This window comes from Saccostrea cucullata, unplaced genomic scaffold (genome assembly GCF_032062105.1).
Source record: "Saccostrea cucullata isolate Sc308-1 unplaced genomic scaffold, CSIRO_AGI_Scuc_v1 ctg3335, whole genome shotgun sequence".
Taxonomy (NCBI): domain Eukaryota; kingdom Metazoa; phylum Mollusca; class Bivalvia; order Ostreida; family Ostreidae; genus Saccostrea; species Saccostrea cuccullata.
This window is the reverse complement of record NW_026933232.1, coordinates 11,544-31,308: the sequence shown is the minus strand read 5'-3', so window position 1 is coordinate 31,308 and position 19,765 is coordinate 11,544. Positions and strand designations below refer to the sequence as shown.

Here is a 19,765-nt window from a genome sequence, read left to right as displayed (position 1 = left end):
GTTTTCAATTTTTTTAAAGCTATTAATGAAAATAAATCAAAATTCATTGTTTTATTATTGTTTCTCAATGATCCCTTACAAAGGGCAAATAACTCAAAATCTAGCAAAAATTAGCTCTTTGATAGCCATTTTCTATAAATAATTAAACTTCTTTGTCATGCACTGATTCTGATAAAACTTTCCCCATTAGTACTACTTGATACCAGAAATAAAAATATCAAATAAAATTTGATTGCAAGATATCTTGGTTGCTATGGAAACAGCCAGAAATTTTTGAAAAATTGAGACTTTTGGCTACTTGAAATCTCAACTGAACATTTAATAAAATCTAAGAAAAACCAACAAATTATTGTCACAAAAACTACACACCTTGTTTTAATTTTATGCTACACAGAAAATGTTTAGAAAATTATTTGTACATGTAAGTCAGTGGTAAATATTTGAAAGCCAATTTAAATACTGAAAAATGCAAAGTATTCACTAATTCTAGGCGTCACTTGACCAAAATTTAATAACAACTAAAGAAAAACAATAAAATGTTTGATCTCAAAGACATAGGTGTTAGCAAAATCATTCTATAAATAACTTTAAGGGTTTCCACAGTTACACAGTAAAACCAAGCAAAATAAGATTCTAAGATTGGATTAATGCTATTATCTTGAGGAAAAACAAGAAAATTCTAGACTGGCACATACTAGTATGCATCTTTAAGACCTTGCAACACCAACAACATACTGAAAACTTTTCACAGGAACTTTGCCCAGCAATCAATATTTTCAATTACTAGATACAAAATGAAGAAAAGGTGCTGAATTTAAATTGACTATAAAACTAACAACACATTGAAAAAATCATTAATATATCACTAACAATCTGTAAACATACACATACTCATTTGTATTCTGTTTATCAGTTTTATTCACGAGAACATTATTTTCCGACTATTAAACAAGACTTTGTGCTCTCAGAAAATTAATTCTCAGATAAAATAGTATTTTTTGAGATTAAAAAGAGTATTGACACCAATTTGTGAAAAATGTGTCTATTTAAAAAAAGAGTCAATGACAATGTTGTGAAAATAAGGTAAAATAATTGCAAAAATTATGTGATCTACAGTACATGTATATATAACAACTTTTATATTAATACAGTCTTTTTTTCAAATTATTAATCAAGAAAATCTTCATTCTGAACATTATCTAAAATGTGTATTTATATGTCAAAATATGGAGAAAAAAAATCTGTTACATAACAATTTAGTTCAAACAGCTAGACTTAAAGTTACCTTTTTTTTTACATCAGACGTTTACTGTTACAGTAATTAAACTTAGTTATAACAAAGGCATGGGGACCTTCGAAATTGCTTTGCTATATCCGTTATTTGTTATATCTGTATAAGGAATGTGTTAAATTTATATAGCTTGGGATCCAAGATGACTTTGCTTTATCCGTAAATTCACAATATCCGTGTTTGTACTAAACGAGTTTTGCTGTATGTGGTGTTATGGCTGTCCAGTGAAGAAAGTTGGTTTAAAAAGTGACACTTGAAATAATCATCTTCGACTTTTTCCCTGAAATAAAAAATAACATACATCTATACCCTAATTTAAATTCATTATTTATCTACAAGATTTTTTTCATGTGAAAACAAAATTGATATTTTTTTCACTATCATGTATTTAATTCTAGACCAATTGTTAGTATTTACACCTTGAAAAAAATACCTCAAAAATATTTTAAGTATAACCAATGGAAGATAAAAGCAACCTAAAAAATTTAGTGAATTTACCATCACAAACTTCAAAACTTATGACCTCCAATTTCTTTAAACAGAATTCCCTCCAAAAGAATACTGTTTGGTAACGATACTGTCTGGAGTTCATTTCTCATGCAGGATCACTTGCAAGTTTTCTGTCTTTGTTTATTAATTTTGTAACTGCCTCCTGTTTCTGGTATATAACCTTTGTGTTAAAAAAAAGATAATAAAAACATAAAAACAAAGATTATTTCCTAATAAGTTGCAACTATATAGTTCATTGCTGTATACTGGATACTAGTATTTCTATTTAGGGTTCCTCTGTTTATAGTGCCTTATATGCAACTTTCTTGCATAAATCATACATATATGCATTATGTATGTTAGGGATATTCATACTATTTCATATATACATGTATCCAAGTACAGTTGCATAATAGCTTAATACATATTCAATTTATGAATTTGTAAATACAAGAAAAACTTTCCTAAACAAATTTTGATTGACTACTTGTAAGTTATATGGTGTTCCCACAATTAATTTTGAATTTGCTTGTGAATTAAGTATGGTAAGAGTATATTTCTTTTAATATATAGAACAAAAAAATTCTAAAACCTCTTTGATAAAATTTTTATTAAAACATACAACATGTGTTGACTTTGTTGAGAAAATTGAATTAATTTAAGTAACAGTGTACTTACAGTTGCTCATATATCCTTTATTGGTGTCATTTGTAACCTTTCACAGGTGATGCTCCTGTGTCACAGTTCTAAAATGTAACAATACAATCATAGTAGGTTCTACAACCAATTTTTGATTCTTTTTTTAAATTACTGTATCCCAAAACTTTATAAGAAACAAGAGGCCCATGGGCCACATCGCTCACCTGAGCACTAAGGGTAGGAAAAAGTAGAAAATGGTTTTTTATTGTAAAGTTTAAATCCAAAAGTAGTCCCATGACCAATCATGGATTTGCTATTTTTTAGAAAATGATTTTTAAAGAATTTTCCTATATATATCTTTCAAAACTTTGGTTGGCCATTTTGGCCCCGCCCTACCCCTGGGGGTCATGATTTGATCAAATTTGAATCTACACTACTTGAGCATGCTTCCATATAAATATGATGAATTATGGCTTTGTCATTCTTGAGAAAAAGATTTTTAAAGAATTTTCCTATATATTTCTATGTAAAACTTTGGTCGGCCATTTTGGCCCCGCCCTACCCCGGGGGGTCATGATTTGAACAAACATGAATCTACACTACCTGAGGATGTTTCCCCATAAGTTTCATCTTTCCTGGCAAAGTGGTTCTTGAGAAGAAGATTTTTAAAATATGCCACTAAATTTTCATTAATTCCCAATTATCTCCCCTTGAATGAGGGTGTGGCCCTTCATTTGAACAAACTTGAATCCCCTTCACCCAAGGATATTTTGTGGCAAGTTTGGTTGAAATTGGCCCAGCGGTTCTTGAGAAGTTGAAAATGTGAAAAGTTTACAGACAGACAGACAAACGGACAGACGGACGCCGGACAAAATGTGATCAGAAAAGCTTACTTGAGCCTTCGGCTCAGGTGACCTATAAATCATGACATTAATAAAAGATTTAATTTTGCTGTGGTACATGTAGTTATTAGCATCAAATTATGATGAATGTTTATTTTATTAGCATCAAATTATGATGAATGTTTATTTCTTTACCAGGTAATTTTAATATTTAAAAAAAATTCTCACCTTCTTTTTACTGAAAATGAATTCTCAATGCATCTTTTCATCTTTATTTTCATAGTTCGAGCTGTATTGGTAAATCTATATAAATTTATTATTAATTATTAAAATGAAATAAATTTGTGTGAATACATACCTTCAAGCTAGGGCATATCATTTTTATACATGTATTTCATTAAAGTGTGTATATATTGCTAAAGTTAATTAAAAATTATGGGTTTTTTTTTCACAGTCAAACTGAATAGAGCCTTATAATATGCATGTATTTACGTCCGTCTCTAATTTATACACACTTCCCTAAATATTTTTTAGCCCCCCCCCCCCCAATAAAACACACACACACTTAACAACAATGTAGTCTGTACCCGAAAACACAGATTAATTTTTCATTTCATACACACAAACCTAAGTTACATCTATTACATTCTCCTCCTAATCAATAGTTGTATGATTTTCAAGAGTATATAAATTAATTAATTTGCTTTCTAAAGTAAACACAAATTTCTACTTTTTTTTATACCTGTGCCTAGGGTAGATCCCGTATCCACTGCTTTTTAATGTTTTCTTCCATTTGCATCATAATGTACGTATGGGTTTTTAGAATAGATGGAATCCCTCTAGTCAGACTTCATAAATTTTGTTCCAATATTTCACAAGACCTGTCTCTTTCATTTTCATTAATTGATTGATGACTTACTTTGTCACTCACAACTTAAACATCATTTTCTCATTGTTTATTTTCCTGGTGTCTGTTTAGCCACATGTTGTTAGAAACTTCTTTTGACAGGAGAGTCAACCATTTTTTGTCTTCAGTGCAAAAGAGTCAGCAAAGGGAAATAACTCTCGGTCAATTTTTATGAAAAGTGAGGATTTCAGACGAATGGAAAACAACATTTAACTGATTTACCCACCTCAAATCTTTTTGAATCTTTTAGATCTAAGTTCTATCTTACTGAAAAAACCTTTCTTATAAGTTGAAATTGCCTGCAAAAATTTCTATGCACTTGAAGAAATAGGTACCTTTGTATTCATTTCATGACAATCTTTGTGTAAATTGATCTGTATTATATTGAAACCCTTGAGTTAAATTGAATAAAATTTATATGCCAAGAAACTTTGATTAGTTAGCTATAAAATGAGACCCATGTTACGTTCTCAACTTTTCTACGTTTAGGAAGCATGGAATTATTTTGCATGGTGATGACAATTAGGTCATTTTCGCCATGGCAAAATATTTCAAGGCCATTGCTATGGAAACCAAGGAAGCACTGTCCAAAATTTACCCACCTATAGTCTTTATATAGGACACTCTTTAATATTATATTGATAAATTAAAATTCCATGATAGTGCGTGGCCAAGCAATTTTGGTCCTTACAGAGAATTGATGTTAAAATGATTAAAACGGTTTCTCTATGTATATGTAAATAACAGTAGCTTAAATAAAAGACGGGGCCAAGAAATGGGCAAGAGTTGCATTGTGCTACTCCCTTAGAGAAAACAGACGAAAAGCCCGTAGAAATGTATCGTTTTCAAATTATTATTATTTCATACCTGTACATGCATATACTTTGTTTACATATTTTAATGTTTGATCATATCATAGTAATTAAGATATTTCTCATTTATAACTATAACCGTTTCGTTTAATTTAAGAATTAGATTCTGGTAATTGAAATATTTTCTCCAAACATTTGAACTGTTGACATTTGTATTTTTTGACGTTGCAGATTGCTCCGGGTGTTAGAGAACGATATCACTTTAAATGTTATTACTCGAAATGTTTTCAAGTTAACATCATAAAACTTCGTAATTTATCTGCCAAGAACACGCTTTATCCACCCTGAAAATTTTATTTAGATACATTAATTTCTTTAAAAGATATGAGCTCAGTCTACGAAATTTTGGGACAACCCTCGTACCTTTAGTATTTGAGAGTATTATATTATAATATACATTTCAAAAAAATTAACCTTTAGCACGTCAAACATTTTTTTTTTTTCAAATGAAATTTCGATATTAATTTTGATATGCTAAATGGTAAACCTAAAGTGGAGATGTTATTGACAAAGCTCAGAGAAGCACTGTGTGAAGTAATTAAATTTAAAAATAATGTTTCCAATCATGGGTCACTTACATTTTCCTTTTTTATTCAGTAAAAATTTACAAGCAATCTTTTTAGCAAGTTTCATAGCGACAAATTCTTATGGAGGTTAGGAGAAACCTAAATATTTTTCTTAGTGAAATGTAGTTAACACAACTCTCTTTTCATGTTATTAATAGATGGGATCCTGGAGAGGAATGAATTTTAAAAGTCTAATCTGGTTGTTACAGGAGTTTTTTTTCCCAAATTAACACGTACACATTAACACCTAAAACAATCTTTATTTTAATATTTCAATTTATAGAATGATAAAATAATAATTTTTAAATAGGTAGGGTCATTTTCAAAGAGTAAAAAATAAATCAAAATAAAATTGAAAAAACTTTTTTACTACAAATTGTCTGAAAATCCCCATCACAGGTAAAGTTGACACCTGGGGTATTTCAATGTGTATTAAATCACTTCCTGTGTATAGGGATTAGGAGACAGATGACCACAGGTACACAGCTAGCACCCAAGGCATTCACACCTGTACAAAATAAGCCCCTCCCTCACCTGGAATTTACCACCCAGTAAAAAATCTCTGCCTTTAAAACTGTCTATGATTTGCCATATCGATAATCACAAATACGATCTGAATCCTCGTGTCAAAGAATCAAACTTTAAATTTTCCTTGACTTATAGACTATTCGAAACGGTGAAAGAGACAAATTTAAGTTTTATTGCAAAGGTAGTGAAGGCTTAACTTCTTATTTACATATACTAGAGATATCGTGTATAATAGTTTGACAAGTATCGTATATTTGGAGGAAATCGCCGACCTTTAAGGTCTGCACATTGTTTTCAAAGACAACAATGGTATTCACGTAATCTTGTTAAGTATTCCCGTTTCCATCGTTGATGTAAATCAAGAACTAAAATTTGTTTTCGAATACAGGTTTTTGTCAAGTGGTCTTGGTTCGTTTTCTTGTCATGATCATTCTCCGGGCCACAAGAAATCGTTTTTCTATTCAGTCTAATGTCCGAAGTACTCCTTGATGGACGCATTCTCTTAGCACGAATTTGCTCATTAAGCTGATAAATCTTATCATCCGTAATTTTCACATTCTTCATCTCTGTGATCTCATCCTGTGACTCGATGAGATTCTTGCTGTATGTCCTCTCAACATCTCTGAAAGTCTTGTACATGTTCTGTTGTTGCCTGATTTTGGTGTCATCCTCAGAAATGCATGTCATGAAGTTTGTTATCTTTTCCGTAATTCTGAGTTAGATTGTTCGTAGTATTGGTGTAGAGTTTTCGTTCCTTTTCCAGCTGGTTGATAATGTTCACCTTTTCTAGGATCCCCTCTTTTTGTAACACTGTTCCAGGTTATTCTTATGAACGTTACATTGTTTCATGGATACCTCTGACTCCATCTTTAAATCAGTAATTTGATCCCAAGGAGTTTCTCTCTGTTGCTCTACATCTGATTGAGAAATGTCTCCGACTTGCTGACGATTTGTTTCTTCTGTTTGAGTATATTGACTTCAGCTTCTTTTATCTTCAATTATAATACTTGAGCTTGGTTCTCAGCAGTCAACTACTAAATCGTAGCGATTAAATGTGCATCAAATTCGGACTAAGATTTGCAAATCGGGTTTGTAAAAAGTTAACATCCTTCATGGTTTTCTATCAAAATCGTATGCTCTTTTATCTGCTGTTCCAATTTAGAAATGGCGCTTTTATAGTTCTCTATAAGGTCCTGAAGATTTTAGATTTACCTAGTCTTTGCATTCAGTTTAGCCTTTGCTTGGAATGTAGATGTATTCTCCGTTCGTGTTTTGACGGCATTAAGAGCATTGCACAAGCTTGAATGATGACGCCTTTAACATATTTTTACAATTAAATTTAAACTGATATTCTACAACACGATGTCTGCGTAAACAATTAAAGCACATCTTGTTTCGTTTGACGATTTTCATACGCTCATTGTGTTTTGTATCTTATTCAACCGCTTGAATAATGCGACTCCTTGCAAAATGCACAGCAAAAAGGATTTCGGTAACTGCAGCTTGGTTGCAGTTGCTCCTCACTGGATTCTGAGTGTATGAGGAAAATAACTGTTGCACTTTCTTTTGTTGTGTTCCATATACATTTATGTTCCTGCGTTCTGAGCCTTTGCATGAAAATGTGCTGTTCTCATAAATGTCGTGTCCCTAGAATACCAATCTGCATCAGTGTTTGATCCAGCTTCAGAATTGAAGCTGATGTCCGCAGCTTTCCGGAGATCACTTATTGTCCAGTCATTGCTTGCTTGTGTTCTTGCTAAGTTCTGTCTGGTTTTTTGTTGGCAGTTTTCTCAAAACTACTGGTACTAAGAAACTTCTATAGCACTCTTTAGTCTGGTTCAGGATTTGTAATCGATGGACATACCATTTTGTCATACAATTCCGAGTAACATGTTCTATAGGGAAAAATGTACAAAGAAACTGCTTATTAACTCGTTGTTGCCTTTAATTTGTCCTTACTTAGGCATTTTGACATCCAGATCCCACGGAACTTCCGTAAACTATACCAAAACAATGTGTATTCCTCAGGTGCCTCAAATGGTACAACAAAATTTGTTGACAAACTCGTCGTCAACAATTTGCACGTGTTTTTTTTTGGGGGGGGGGGCTGTTTAGTGTATTCCCTTGTGATGTCATACATTTTTCGGTTGAGTTATTCTAAACATTGATTTTTTGCATAGTAACTAACATTCTCATCTGACCAATTTTCGTAATATTCGGTCAAGCGGTCAAAAAATTTCGAATATTATGCTACCATGCGTTTCTTTTTCCTTTCACTATATATACAGTACTATTAAGTTTATATTCAAATTTTATCATGCTGCTCGTACACAGATCTTTTTTTTTCTTTTTTCTTTTTTTTTTTGCAGTAAAATGTTTTATATTGGTTCTGAAATATCTATTTGATTATTTCTTATGAATTCTTTCATTCATTATATCATAATAAAATTTAGTAAATATATTTCGAAAGTCCTGGAAAATAATTGATGCATTTTTAAAATAAAAAAAAACAACAAGCACCAAACAATTTTGAGGTTGTCTCAAAGCTTTAATTGTAAAACATTAAGAAAATTTTCTAAATCTGTTTTTGTCTTTTTCTAAAACTTTCCTTTACTTACGCTAAGTCAACCTTCGTATGACAAGCTCCTTCATCAAGCTCGTGAAGATGGCCAAACTAAGTAATCCAAAGAAAATCATTTCCTCATGTTGAGTAATGCTGAACGTCCTAAAAAGTATCATTCGAGATTACAACGATCTTTCACAGTGACTGCAATAAACTATTTTCATTTTTAATTGCATATAAAAGTTAAGGCAACGTTCGATATATGTTTACATGTTCAGTTAATAAAAAATAGAAAATCAATAAAGCAAAGGAAACGTTCGATATGTTTACAAATGCTCAGTAAAATCAATGAAGCAGTGGGTAATTTCTGAAAAGTTTGAATAAAACTATGGAGCAATATGTACATATACACCGCCATGAGGTAAACAGTGCAATTCATACACTTTCATTAATTAATGAACGGAGCCCATGTTTCAAATATATCTAGAAAAGTAAATACAAGTCAAAAGTAATTGTTAAGTCATTTTCATGTTTGAATGTGTACATACCACATCAATCCAGTCTAACATTTAAAGCATCCCATGAGAAAACAATGGAAAAGGGCTCTTATAATATTTTGACGTCATGATGTGACAAACGACGGTAAAGCTAACATCATAATATCCAAGTTGCAACAGATTTCTTAACTTTCCAACATGAAACTTATCAATACAGCAAAACTCGTTTAGTATAAACACGGATGTAGCGAATTCACACAAGACGAAAGACCACCTTTAAGCAATCGCTTAATGGTAGCTTAATGGTGACTTAATGGTGGCTTAAAGAAGTTAATTCCTTTAAGCCACCATTAAGCCACCATTAAGCTGCAACTTACAGGTGCTTAATGTCCAAACTTCATTAAGCTACCATTAAGCCACCATTAAGCTGAGCTTAATGTGACTTAATGGTCAACCCTCATTAAACTTTTACGCATCTTATATAGAATCTTTGAACTAACTTTTAGTTATTTTAATATCATTTACGCAAAATCTATTCCAACTCATAATTCTGTCTCGATCATAATTTCTACGAGTTTTTTGTCAACATGCATAAACTTGATCACTGGGAACAAAGTTAGCTATTAGCCACAGGGGCTTGCTCGAGGTGTCTCTTTTTTTCTTAAAATCATTTACAGTGATAATAAAACAAGACATCCTGTATCAGAACCGTATATTATTTTTTTTTAAATAAATCATTATTACATGCGTTGTTTTTATTTTTAGTGTATATGATTTTTAAAAATAAAAAAATTATTACACACCGTGAGCAAGTCTTTGTGAAATATCTTAAATTTACAATACCAAAAATCAATTTGTTCTTAAAATTATCTATATTCATGAACACAAAATATATATTACATTTTAAAACAAAATGGTACTTTTATTTCATGTGTTAAAAGAAACATTCCGCTACAGAATTCACAGGAATATAACTATATAATCTCATGAAAAAAAATCTCTCCTTTTTCTTGGGGGGGGGCTACTGGTATACAAATGTTTAGTTTTCAAAGATTGACTTTTACCATGAAAAATTTTTAATGGCTTTTACTTCATGAATAATTCTAATTAATTCGTTATTTTTTTTAATAATGCAGCGGTAAGTATCTGTCAAAATCTAGTCGGTCTTCAATGATTGTTATTTCAAAATCGATTTTCAGAGGAACGGCCGATCAGATTAAACATGACATCCGACCAGATGTATACACATTGAGAAACGGGTAAGATTAACAGATGATCAGTGTACAGTAAACCGACTAGTAAGACAATCAAGCAATCTTAATTAGGTGTCCCCCCGTCCCCGGTTAACTAACAGGAAACTATACATACACAACGTACACTGACAGATTTTAATGATTAATTATTTTTGAAAAAATTAAATTTAACGCAAGCATATAACAAATTAAAAATTATGATTAATCGTAAAAAGTCAATTATTTTGATACCCATTATGATACAAAAAGAATTGAAACTGAATATGATATTCTAAAAAAAGTTTTTGTAAACGTAATTAACAGGGTATTTCTTACGAGGATTGTCACTAAATTGTTGACCCAGAAACCGTTAATATCTGCAGTATATTAAAAATAATAGTAGAATCTGTTTTTCCTCTTTCTTTTTCGATGATAGACTTTTGTGTTTTATCTATAATTAATTTATTTTCAATCATGATTTAATTAATGCTTACATTTCGAAAATTTTCGAATAACAGAGCGAAGAACTCAATCGCATTACATCAATCTAAAAGCCGAACTCAGTGTAGAAATATATATTAATGTGTTAAGATCCACAAATAAAATTGTTTATATTTTGATTAATAAATCAATTCAAGACTTTTGGAAATGTTCAACAAAATACTAGTAAATACCTTTACAAGTCCAAACAAATTTTGAAAAAAATAAAGGTTAAATATTTAATATTTTCCTCATATAATCAAGAGCGGCGATAGCCTAATGGATAAGGCGTTCGCCTCGCAACCCTAAGGTCATGGGATCGCGCCCCGATTGTGGCGGTTTTTTTTTGGGGGGGGGATTTTGAATTTCGTTCTTTTTCATTATTTTTACCAAATCAAGATATAAGCGAACTCTACATTTATAACATTGATAAAAAATCACTATAAAAATAATTTTTCACCCATATAAACAATATTATGGACTGGCGTAATGTGACTTAATGGTGGCTTAATGGTGGCTTAATGGTAGCTTAATGGTAGCTTAATGGAGTTTGGACATTAAGCACCTGTAAGTCTAGCTTAATGGTAGCTTAATGGTGACTTAATGGTGGTCTAAAAGTTACCATTAAGGACCTGTAAGCCACCATTAAGCTACCATTAAGCTACATTTAAGCACCCATTAAGGACTTTGAGTTGGCTTAATGGTAACTTAATGGTGGTGTAAATGTTACTTAAAGGTGCTTAATGGTGACTTAATGGTGACTTAAAGACAACCATTAAACCACCATTAAGGACCTATAAGCCACCATTAAGCCGGACTTAAAGGGTGTGTTTCATCTTGTGTCACAGACATAGCGAAGTTTTTTTGTTATCCCCAACCATATAAATTTTACGAATTCCTTATATGGATATAACTTATTACGGATATAGCGAAGTAATTTCGTTGTAACCGAGTTTTACTGTATGTATATATATATATTTATTATTATTGTATATACTATCCATGCGCAGATCTAGAGGAGGGAGGGGGTCGGAGGAAGGATCCGGAGCCCCTTGGAATTCACAGAGTTTATAACAATCAAAGTAAAAATGAACTTGGACCACTTAATGACCCCTTAAAAACATAGACCCCTCCTCTATAATGCAGATGATAAATTGGAATAAAAGGTCATAAGGATGAAGCTTTAAAAGACATCGACTTTAACCCAACCACCTACCCACCTCAACCCCAATTCTCGCACCGCATGTTTCACGTTTGGAAACAAGTTTTATTTATTTATCTATTTAATTACTTATTTTGGCTTGTCAATAAATATTTCAGGGATTGAATTCTTTTAACCATTAGAATATTTTTAAATGATATTCGAGTTTTTTTTTTGTTTGTTTTTTATCTCGGAGCTTAGTTTCAAATAAATATTTCCAATATCAACTTTTACATTTTGTTGATAGATGTTATTCCTATCAAAAAATGCAAATTTTTATCTGTTGTTTATATATTGATAGCAGAAATTTTTACTTAAATGAAATTCCGCACATCATGTACACTTCCCGTATATACGACGTACAGTAGTTTTAAGTTTTTTGTCTTTTTCCATGGGGTTACAGAGTTCCAATTCTTGAAGGAACTGTGTGCTATATTATAATAACTATATATGCTGTTATACACTTCTTCTAAAGCGATTTGGAATAAAAGAAATATCTAAAATATATATTTAATACATTTTTTTTACTTGAATTATTCAAGATTTTTCATCAATTAATATCTTTCAAAAACGCCTGGTTATGCATACTGATTTTTTTTTGTCCATGAACATTTGATGACACAATAACCTAAAATTAAAAATATCTTGAAATATTATCACTAGGTACGTTTTGTATGTCCTTTATTGCAAACACATCATAACTGAAGTAAAATATTTTACAACAAATTATAAATTATTTTATCACTTTTTCGTTCATGTTCACACATTAACAGTATGAATGTAGCTTAGCTCTAGCAAGGGTGATAAATTCTTCTCAAAGGTAGATGCATAACAAGTTGACCATCTGATGTTTTGTTGTTTTTGTTTTTGTTTTTGTTTTTGTTTTTTTTTTTTTGCTTTTTTTGTTTTTTTTTTTTGGTTTTCTTTTGTGTGTGTGTGTGGGGGGGGGGGGGATTGTCCGTTTAAGCGTCGCAAATGACGATTTGCCTTCAATAGGCTGATCAAGGGCCTTCGCGCCAGGCGTGAGACCCCCCCCCCCTACCCCTCATCACTTTTTGATTTTTGTGTAAGTAAACTTAGTGTCCATTATATTTAAATCAAGAAAAAAATCTCTTATTTGTAAACGTTTGTAAGTTTCCGGGGGCTTCGCCCCCGGGCCTCAACAGGTCCTTGCCCTACAACCATTGGGGGCTTCGGTGCAGCTTCCAGACAACCTGCCTGCTACCGGCCCCTCCGTTACAGAATTCCTGGGTCCCCTTCACCACAACCAAAATGACATGAGTAAATGTGTTGCGTTAGATGTTCGAACAAAACATCTCTCAAAACAATGTGACACTTACTTAGAACTACTGAAAGTCTTTACTGAAAGTCTTTCTGTAATTGTGATTTTCTCACATCACGCACAGATAATCCCCCCCCCCCCAAAAAAAAAATTACAACGGTAGAAAAAAAAAACAGTTGATACATTTGTCGTTACAGACACAAAGTGTCATTTTCTATGTATGTTCAGGGATCAGTCAAAATGGGTCAGTTCAAAGATGTATTAGAAAAAAATTGAAAAGTTTTTCAAGAGGGGGGATAATCCATTCTCCCTTTCCGATAGAAACTGATACAAGATGGCAATGACGCCCAGTAACGTCAGTGGTACAACCAGAGGTGGTGAGTCAAATTTTTAACATGTATTACATTACAAGAAGCATATAGCACATGTAAACAGGGGTGAGATTTGTCTTGCCAAATATAAACTGTTTCAGTATTATTTCAGTGATTTACACTCAATATACTTATCTATATAATATTAATGTAGGTAACTATGTGTTTAAATTGTCGCAAAATACATAAGAATTTAAAGCGACCCCCTTTTTCAAGATACATTCATTTAAAAATTAAAAATGAATTGTTAAATATATAGAAAAACCTCAATACCCTAAAGTTGATGGAATGTGTCATCAAACGTAAAGAATGCCTCGAGGTTCTCGCTACATTCCAATAACTTCACCTTTGTATCGTCAATGAAAGGAACCCAGGTATGGGTCTAAACAGTGCTTGACGTTTGTGTAGTTTACATTTTCATTCGTTTTGAATTTATGGGTTCACTGATTGTTTGTTGTTCATTTTTTTTTCTATGTATATTGTTAAACTGCATTTCTGCTCTTTTCAGTTCTAAGTTATTATCTCTTTGTTTGCGTACAATACTCAACTTTTCCACTGAGACAGATTTTCTAAAGGTTTACACATGGTATTCAGTGCGTGCATAATTAATATATTCTAATAAATAAAAGGTGGACGAAATTAATTTAAAATGAAAAAGCTGCCAAAGAAAAGAAGTGTATGAATGAAATCGTCCTTATTTTCTCTGTCAAATTCAAGCATCAAAATTCATATTGAATTTAAAAAAACAATTCATATAACAATTTTACATTTCATGCAAAATCAGTTTATTGATGTTTCTTTGATCAATTACAAATGTCCCCAAACAGCAACCTCTGCTGGGTCTAAGTAAGTCTCCGATCCCCCGACGATCTGTATCTGTACATATCGGCCAACTGTTTCAGAAGGGCACCATGCAGAAAACTTTTCTCCAACGCCTGCAGGTCCAGCGAAATGACCACAAAGGACCATATCATTGAAATTCGAGTATTACCTACTTTGACGTCAACGTCGTGAAGTCGGCCACCTATATAATTACAAAAAAATCAAAGTACTATACTTTGTTTCAATAAAAATACAATGTAGAGGAAAGAAATACATCGCATATATTTTTATTTCACAAGCAGTTTCTTGAATTAAGGTTCAACGACACTCTGATAAAGAGAGATAACTCTTAATTAACATAAATTTTTGCCAAGTTTAAGTGTCTTTTTTGTCAAATATTGCCCCGCAAACTATGCTATAATAGTTTGTATTTTATTTATAAAATACATTTCTTTTGGAAAGTCATTAATGTTCAAGCAACATTTTATATGAGTGAGCAGAGGATTTATGAACCTTAATACTAAAGATACGAGGGTTGATCCAAAAGTAATGTCACAACTTCGATAAGCTTGATATTAGTCGACGTAAATTAACGAAATTAAAGTTGATCAAAGCTATATCTATTACAAATCAGTCCTGAAAAATTCAAATAAAAATGATTTATACTTTTCAAAATATCGAATTACTATAGTATGTACAAAGTGCAATTATGGTAGTCGCCGCACCTAAGTAACGTCATATGTTGGATACGCGCCGTCATACACTTAAACGCTTCCCCTCGTTTCATTAAAAATATTTGAGATTCACTATCACATTCACATATATTTCTCTTTTTAAAAGAATTATTGGCAGCCATTGTACACTCACTCTATACATAATTTATAGTTCTCTGTCAAAATTCTTTGAACAGTACCATAAGACAAACTTAAAGTTTCTCATACCGCTCTAATCGTCTCTCTCTTTGGACAACGTCATACACCATTGAACGCTTCCGCCTAACCTCCCCTTTTTCGGTCTCTCTGTCCTCTTCTGATCATTCAGTGGCCCATGATCCGCTAAAAATTGCTGAAACCATCTATAAACAAAAGTCTTTTATTTACATTTTCTCCTCTGTTTGTCTTATTAATCATCGTAACTGTTTCTACGGGCGATTTCCCCAAAGACGCATGACAGATCGTTTCAGCGGTTTTTTTTCCATTTTGACATTTCCTATGTTCAACACAGCAGATTAAAACAACAATGCTTATGACCAAAAAGCAATGACGTCATTTTATTTTCAACTTAAGTCTAGAAAATGTCCTAAAATTTTAAAATAGTGAGCGATTAGACGCTTTTTAGATGCTTTTTAATGTGTTTGTCTTTTTTCATCTAACAATTTCTACTTTAAAACGTGACGTTTAGTTGTGACGCGGCGACACCCCTTTTGTTTAATATTTTAAACATCTATAAAATAAATTGAAGTACACTTTATCAAATGAAAATTTCAATTTTGATTAAATTGATTTTTTATGCATCTTTTGGTATACAATATTTGTTAATATGACACCAGATAGTGAAGATATTGGCACAGTGACATTACTTTTGGATCAACCCTCGTACAAAAAACATTGACGCAATTTTATTGATGTCAAGTATTCGGTTACGACTGTATAGGTAGGCTAAACAAATCTGATGCGTTATCCTAGTAGGCACGTTCGGTTTTAATGTACAAATTACAAATTACTTATATAATGGAATTATCGTGGCGAAAAGGAAACACAGCCAAGCTCTTTCATTGCCTTGAATCATATTTCTCAGGCAATACAGTATGTCTCCCTTATAGGAAAATAAAGAGGTGGCACCATATTTGTAATGGTATGTTACATTTAGATAAATAGATAATATATATACAAAGACTTAAAAACATAAAGATTATAAAAATAGTAAGCATAATTAAATCTTGCGATAGTCAACATAACATTTTTAGGAGAAGATTGTAATCTACCTTAGCTTTACGTTACATTAAATTTCTTGAGAAAAAAGTTCTCAAAATTATAATTAGCTAACGATTAGAGTGTTTAATACGTAATTGTTGAATACTTACCACAGCAGTCTGGTCTGGTGAAGACCTCTATTTCGTGAACTTCATAGTCTTTTCCTAGATCAATCCTAAGCCATGCCGATTTTTCTTTGTTGGTATGGGAGTAGTCTCTTAGGTCACCATTGACAGCATTCGATGCTTTTACAGAATAATAGTTGGAGCTTTGAACCGCAGACTTTCCATACGCCACATTTCTATTGCTGTGCAGGTGATCATCTTCAGCAGCAGCAGCAGCGAAGCAGACGACCAGGAGGAAAAAGAGACTCAGAGAACCAGTCATTACTGACATTATAAAATCGCATCAATAATGAATTGTTCTTCTCAATATTCCTCTTTTATAGAGAATTCTAATTCAATAATGTGTCAGATACATAATAAAATTACACATATGGTAGAGTCACAGATGTACATGCTATTTAGGATATTTTAGTGATGCATTGAAAAGTTTTCAACAAAATTTAATTCTTGTTGCTTTACGATGACGAATGAATTAAATTCCTAATGATATAAATTCCAATTAATGTGGATTTCAAACACGTTATTGAGTAATATCTCGAAAAAAAATTCAACAGAAGAGTGTGTTTGATAAATAATCACCTTATCTTCATGCAAAGCATAAAAATATTTAAAAAGAGCCTTTGGATTTCTTTTCACAAGAAGGACCACAAAGAAAAATTCCGACAGTTATTTGAGTGAACCACTATCTTGAACCAGTCTTATTACCTTTAACAGTGTTTCAAAGTGAAATAAACATCAGGTGTGTCTATTGAAATATTCCGGAATATTTATTTTTGATCCAATTATTCCGGTGTAAAGACGAATAATGACCCTATCGAATAATGACCGGGGGGTCATTTTTCAACGACAAAAATGACCCCCACCCGTAGAAAAAAATCATTTTTTGTAGAAAAAGAGTCCTAGGGGGTCATTATTTTATATGTTAGTCCTATAAAATAATGACCCCCATTGAAAAATGACCCCCTTCAAAGTGATACAAAATATACACTCTTTGATATCTTTTTTACAGCGAAACTAATTTTTACATTTTCTGTAACCAGAAAAATACAAAAAGTCGTATGAAATAATTAAGAGATTCACGTAGTCTTTCAATGCTAAAATTGTGTTTGAAAAGAGATTCTTTAATTGTCAAGTAAATAAAATTTCTTTTTAATATTTCTCCTTATAATGTTTGCTTAAAGAATGATATTCCACTTGTTTTTAGAAATCAAAACATGCAAAATCAGATTTAAATACTCTTTAATTGGAAAAATTAAATTTTCCGTCATTTCAACTTTTAGTTTGTTTAAGTTTGGCAAATCCTATTTGACAATGAAAGAGGAGGAAATTTTAATCCCCCCCCCCCAAAAAAAGAACATTACGTTAATTCAAAAAAAAAAAATATATATATATATAATAATAAATGAAAAGCAAAAATATAAATAAAACTCTATATCTTTCAATAATTCTGAAAGAGGCTCTAGATAAAATATTGAAATGAAGATAAGCCTTCACACAAGTACTATCATATCATAATTTACTTCGCCATGATTAAAGCATACTTTAAATGTTGGTGGAGGTATACTTGAAAGTATTGTGGCAAAGTAACAGTTAAAAATTAGTAGAATAGTAGATTATTTTAAGCTTATTTTTAATTCCTTCTTATAGAAAAATAAAGCTAAGGTAGGGTGTTTTTTTTTCGCTTTTGTTCAATATCGACTTCTCCTAAATAAGAAAGGTGGTGGGGTAAGTATAAGACCTAAAAATATGCTCTGTAAAGCTATGGGCTAGTGTAAAATACATAGTCATTCTAATGCAAAAACTATACATGTAGACATAAACTTTTGATTTAGCACACAGTATTCATTACATTTCTTTTAACGTAGAACCTACTTCGTATGACATCATAACTGGTAAAGTAAATGTGTTTAATGTGCTAACCCATTAAGACGTCATAATTAATTCAATGCCACTTTTTCCTGTACTTGACAGCTTCAATAGAAATGGTAGAAAAATACTGCATTTTGAAATTCACAGAATTCAATCATGCCAACATAATCTTAAATCAATTTATATATTTTTTGGTTTATAATGCTTAATGGCAATATATTTCTGGAATAAGAGAAAATATGTAGGCACCTTTTATTTACTAGACCTAGACCAGAAGTTGACAAACCCAAGACTATCTAGTGTAATGAAATTACAATGTACATACAACTTTTGTAATAATTTGAATGGTATGTAACCATTTTGAAGGAATGCATAAATCGTAAGAAATCTTTAGTTGCCAGCTATATAGTGTAATATCTTGATGAAATGTGTCTAAGTTAAAGATGTACGTGTTGTAGATCGTTTGATCGTGTGTACATTTTTGTGATATCTATAATGAAATGATGTGCATTCCTTTTAACAAATATTTGTTACCTATTCATATTCTTGGTGTTTGATTACAATTTTTCTATTAAATATGATCTTTTTAAAGTAAAAGTACAATTTCTGATAAATATTTAATCTGAAAGTAACCCCAAACAGTCATTTAATTATTAAATGCAAAAACACATGAAAAAGGTCAAGAATATGAGTATCGGTGAATAGCCTATCTTTCATTAGTTAGAGGGGGAAGGTATATTTTTTAATCACTTTTTGTGATCATTTGGCTGTGTTCTTCATCATATTGAAGATTGAAAACATTGTGACAAAGACTTCTAAAAAATATTTACAAATGTAGGGTGCATAATTGACTAAAAATAATAGCGTTCAATTGACTATTTTTTTTAATGGTGGACTTATCTTTTATGTTAATTGAATAAAAAAGAAATTATTCTTGATAAAAAATTGTTCAATATTATTTAGTTAATAAAGTTTATAAACGACGATGTTTGAAGAAGTATTTTTGTGATTTTTCATATTCCCTTTATGACAAGTACCCCTAAAAATATTTGAAAATGTGAAGTCTCAGTATGTAAATACCATACCAAGTTTCACAGCCTGTTCTAGATTAAAAAACAAGGCAGCATATCATGATATTTTAACTGATTGATAAGCAAGTACTAATTTATCATTTTGAAAAGTTTGAAAATCTTGTGACAAAGACTTTTCCGACATA

At 31.5% G+C, this 19,765-nt stretch overlaps 1 pseudogene; it reads right to left on the bottom strand.

Annotated features, from left to right (window-relative positions):
* Positions 1-14,567: 14,567 nt before the first annotated feature.
* LOC134237749 (fucolectin-like) lies at positions 14,568-16,942 on the bottom strand (annotated as a pseudogene).
* Positions 16,943-19,765: the final 2,823 nt, after the last annotated feature.